Source organism: Mugil cephalus, chromosome 13 (genome assembly GCF_022458985.1).
Source record: "Mugil cephalus isolate CIBA_MC_2020 chromosome 13, CIBA_Mcephalus_1.1, whole genome shotgun sequence".
In the NCBI taxonomy this organism is placed as follows: domain Eukaryota; kingdom Metazoa; phylum Chordata; class Actinopteri; order Mugiliformes; family Mugilidae; genus Mugil; species Mugil cephalus.
Window position 1 is genome coordinate 22,373,071 of NC_061782.1, and position 5,007 is coordinate 22,378,077.

A 5,007-nucleotide genomic window follows, 5' to 3' on the forward strand; every position below is an offset into this window, starting at 1 on the left:
TTATTCTTTTGAAAAACACTTACGCCGTTTAAAGTGAGAAGAGAACAGGGAAAACAAAGAAATAAAAAAGGCTACATGGCTCCAAAATGTATCTGCACATTTCAGAATAAGACTCATTTAGGAAGTTTAACTGCACCTGTAATTCAATAGAAGGTCGCTCCCATAGAGGAAAAAGCTGTGCGGGAAAAAAAAGTGTTTCCCATTGCACGTGGCTAATGGAACAGTAAATAATTCAGCAAAACATTTGTGAGGGAGCCAAAATGTTTTGCAGGTTGTTTCAGCAAACACATATTATGATGGAGCCAGTTAAAGCATGTCAAAGAGGAAGGTTTCCAGTAACCACAAGATTTATGGAAGGGAGGGTCCCAGAGATAAACCCTCGCACCCTGAAACATAAACACCACAACAGATTGGAATGACTTGTGCGCTAGTATCCAAGCTATGCGGCTCATCCCTGTTTTGATCATATCTGGATTTGCCTTTTACATGGAACGCTTGGAACACTTCAACTCCTGGTACTGATTAGTGCATCCTGTTTGCTCAGGCGGTGGTGTGATGTTTACAAGATAAATCACAAGATCTGATCTGACTGTAACCGTTAGCCCACACTGTTAAAAGGGATTTAGGCTTTTAGTCAGAAGAACTACTGTCATCAAGTTGAGACAAATTATTGCCCATTGCAACAAAGTAACAAGAGTTGACAACTTCAACTTGCAAAATGCGCGGAAACTCGTTAAAAACACACAATAATCAGTTCAGGCGACTTCAGAAAGTAAGTCAAGGTGGGCATTTCAGCCAGCACGCATGCTCTCGATGTGACGTCACACGCAGCGTTCAACTCTTACAATCCGAGGTTTTTCCAAGGCGCAAAGTCATCCAGTACACTTAAAATTATTTTACCAAAGTCAGTTTATTTGTAGGCAATGCGTATGATTCATCTAATGGCTCTCCGTCTCAGATAGTCCACCAACACAACCTGGGATGAATATTTCCTGTTTATTTCGTTGTCGGGTAAATTGCCCGCTCCAACAATAACGGCAGTACAGCACTGACTGAATCTGATCCGCACCGACCTGCACCGATATCAAGAGTCAAGAAGACTATCTGTGAGTAAGTAAGATTTCCTTTCTTTAGTAAGAACGAAATGGGAGAAGTAATATGCATCGTGACGTGCTAACTCGTTAGCACTGCTGTATGCTTTTTACCTTTTTGTTGGACGTTGCTATGTTTGCTAGTTACGTTGCTAATGCTAGCGTTAGCTGCTGCGCTGCTTGTAGTGTTAATTTTCAGTCAATGAAGAGAACGTCGACAGACATATCTTCTTATTTTAAGAAGAAAGAAGAAAATTAACAACACAGGAGGAGAGAGAGACGACAGGGGAGCAGCAGAGGCTTAGTGAGGAGGAGGATGGAGGAGAGGAGGAGCAGACAGTAGAACAGCAGGACAATATCCCAATAATACAGAGCACAGTGAGGAGGAAGGACAGGAGGCAGCAGCAGCCGAGGGTCAGGTAGCAACAGTCACAGAGGCGAGGCAGGAGGCAGTAAACCTGGACCAACAGGTAAAATTATGACTGTGTGGCCCTACTAATGAAATTGATAGCTAGGCTAGATATCATCTGTAGAAATTGTGTGTTTAAAGTGTGTACTATTATTAGTCTATGCACATTAGATCATTATTAATATTACATTTAACACAAAAGTATATCAGAAGGCGTTTCCTCATAGTTTTCTACTAGCCTTTATACTACAATAATAGTTATCGTACTAATATAATAAAATTCCTGAAATTATGGCTTTTTAGTTGTGGTGTGTCACCATAAGATTTTGAGTGGCCCCACCTGGCCACCCTTATGAAACATTTCTGCAGGCGCCACTGGTCGGGAATTGTGAAATGTGCAATTTTTCAGAGATTTGAAGTGATGCAAAGTGTGATTTTTTTTTCCTTTCTTTTTTTTTCTGTACAGTTACTTCACTTCAGTGTTGGCTGTGCTGCTTAGGGAAACTGCCCCTCAATGACGTGGTCCTGTAAGTGTTGCAACTTCTCCTCGGCAAACAAACGCATTAATTGTCCATTATAAACTGAAGCACTCTCATCAGGCAACTAACTATCCTCTTCCCTGTGTCTATGCAGACTGTGTACTCCTTCAGCATGGGAATCAGGTCCGAGATGTGCACTCCCAGGGTCCGGTCCCTCAAGAATAAACTGCTCTGTTAGAGGTACGGCTCAGGAGGATGTTTCTGCATTTGGGCCTTAAGTATTCTCTTTTTTGCCATTTGTCCATTGGACTATCTACTAAAAGGAAAAGGAATGTAATGCCCTGGGTCACAACAGTTTTCTTGGTTTGGAGGAGGACGACGAGGAAGAGGACAAAGGAGGAGGAGGATGGGGAAGTGGAGGAGGAGACAGAAGGTCCCGGGCAACACTGCCTGCAGCTTTAATTTGTATTTTATGTTTTAGAGGATTTGTTTCTCCCTCAAAGGAAGGGTGCTCTTCATTTTATGTATTTTACTGTTTGAATTTGTTTTGTTTTTGGTTTTTTTAACAAGTTTGAATTTGTTGCAGGGGTGTTAATAAAGTTCCTTATTGAACTGCGTGTTGTATCATTTATGTATTTTATGTTGAGCCAACTTGATTTACATTTGTAGGAACTTAAAAAAATAAAATACATTCCACCAGTCCAACTTACTTGAGAAAGTTGAGTCAATTGACTGCATTTTGCAGCAACTCGTGTTTTTAAGTGTAGTTAACTTTACACGATGAGATGACCAAACTTTACTCAGTCAAAGCAACAACATGACTAGATTTAGTGCAAGTGCAAAGTAGAAGAAAAATATTAAATTCAACAGCTAGATGAACATAACTTCCCTCTACACATTCTGATTTATGTTTGAGTCACATGGTGAGAGAAAGTTTAACATTCCCAGTTTGGGTCCTGGCCTAAAAAGTTAAACCCAGAGGTCTGAAATAAAGAGACAAGGAGAGACTGGGGAGGACCAAAACATTCTGAACCAATGACACCTGCCAGGCAGAAAAAGAGCATCTCATCAAAATTAAATAGTCTGTCACATGTCCAGCTTGTGACAAGTGACAATTACAAAATCTATGTTAGTTTAAAAATAAAATTCACTCTGGAATATTAAGTTAGTGAATGACTGAAGCTTAAATACCACAGCTTTATGTCAAAGTATTTACTTGTGAGCTAACTGTGCTTCCGTAGGAAAATGAGTGCTTTTAACATTGTTTAATTACATTTCATTCCGCTCACCACCGTAATAGTCTGTACTCACCTAATGAAACATTTCTGCAATAATTCCGTACAAAAGATAACTGGTATTAAGCGCTGCCACATTTTCTGAGGAGGCTTCATGAATTGACAGATACTCATGTTTAGTTTCTCTTGTAGCTTGCATAAGTGTGCTCTTTAGTGTTGCCCTTGAGCTTCTCAAAATAACGTGAATCTTTCAAAGAGAAGAAAATGAGGAGAAGGAGAGTTACTTTTTGTTTCCATATCTTTATATCCTCTATTTCCCTGTCTTCTTCTTCCTTCCCCATTTCTCCCTCTTCCCCGCCCACCTCTGTCTACCCCTTTTAACCTCTCTCCGCTCTCCTTTCTCCTCTTATCCTTTGCCATTATTTTCAACTTTTTTTTATTGACTCATAAAACTAGAGGTGGCTAGTTAAAAACCACATCATGGGCTGGAAGTGTAATCTGTAACTCTGAGTTATGAGACCAGCTATTTTCCCTTTCTGGCTTACATCAGTTGATTAATTAACCAGTAGGAGAAACCTTCGGTCAGCATGGCTGTAACACTGCCAGCGAGTTATACTGTGAAATGAACCAAGCATGGTTAAAATTTATGGACTTGTGCTACTTAATTATTCAAGAGAAAATGTCGTGCTGAATGTCATGTAACAATATTTAATCCACTTGTAACATTTGCAGTAGCAGGGCTGAAACAAGACGTCACAAAGGCCAGACCAACATGAAAAGGCTCAATACCTGTGACATCCTGTCATCCATGTCAACATTAGCAGTGTTTTCAAGGAAGTATGAAACTTCTTTACACTCACTAGGGGAGTAGGGGGGACATTAACAACGTCCTGTCCTCAGCTTCATGTATGCTGTTGATTTTACTTCATTAGTGTATTGTGACTTGGATAGTATCTATCAATCAGTGTCAGTAAACCGGGCAGCTTTAGCTAACAAAGCTAATTTCCATCTGTAGTCCCCAGCCAGGTGGTAAAGGGCATCCTAAAAGTTAAATACAATTCAAGATATCATCAACATAGCTTAAAAAGGGGAGGAAAGAAACAATAAAAATCATTTTTAAAAATCAGCATTAATTTACAAATACAATGCAGATCAAGCAGGTACAGAAGAGACGCAGCAGCGCACATCTAAAAAAACAACACAGGACAGAAAGCATGCATCACGCATTGCCTATAAGAGCCATGGAAAACACAAAGGCTTCTGGCGGGGGGAAGCAGTCACATGCTGTACAGTACATCCAAATACACAAGCACAAACAGTTCCATACAGCACACGCACATCCTTGCAGAACAGCACAATACATGCATCAGATAGCAGCACATGCAAGATCAGGCAGCACGAAAGCATTTACAAACCGATCACATAAAGACACAGTAACGTAGATGGAAGAACAGTAGCTCAGAACATGTCTCATTTAGCACAAATACCGTAACAAACACATGATTAATGTTACTCATGTTTTTATTTAAGTTTAGCTTGCTGTTAGCTGATCTGATGCTCTGGCGCCAGAACAGTGCACTGTTGGAAAAATGAAATGTTCTGGTCTAACTACAGTTAAGATTACACAAATGTAAGTTTGGGAATGAGGTCGGATGGGGACCTTAGCTCTCATTTTGCAGTCTGGTGCTATGTTTCCCTGTCAAACAACCCTGACCTCTTCCCTTTGCGGACTTTCCAAAGACCACAGTGCATTGACATCCGTCCTTGGGAATCCAAGCGCGAGTGACGACTTT

The 5,007-nt window shown here is 40.5% G+C and overlaps 1 long non-coding RNA gene across 3 annotated transcripts; it reads left to right on the top strand.

Moving 5' to 3' along the window:
* Positions 1-454: 454 nt before the first annotated feature.
* On the top strand, positions 455-2,591 carry LOC125019109. 3 transcript variants are annotated; one of them, XR_007114022.1, is made up of 4 exons: positions 455-1,110; positions 1,336-1,561; positions 1,967-2,027; positions 2,134-2,591. It is a non-coding gene; the product is annotated as an uncharacterized LOC125019109 (long non-coding RNA). The 3 variants fall into 3 exon arrangements; XR_007114023.1 differs by having other exon boundaries at positions 455-1,106; positions 1,333-1,561; XR_007114021.1 differs by having other exon boundaries at positions 456-1,110; positions 1,333-1,561.
* The last annotated feature ends 2,416 nt before the right edge of the window (positions 2,592-5,007 follow it).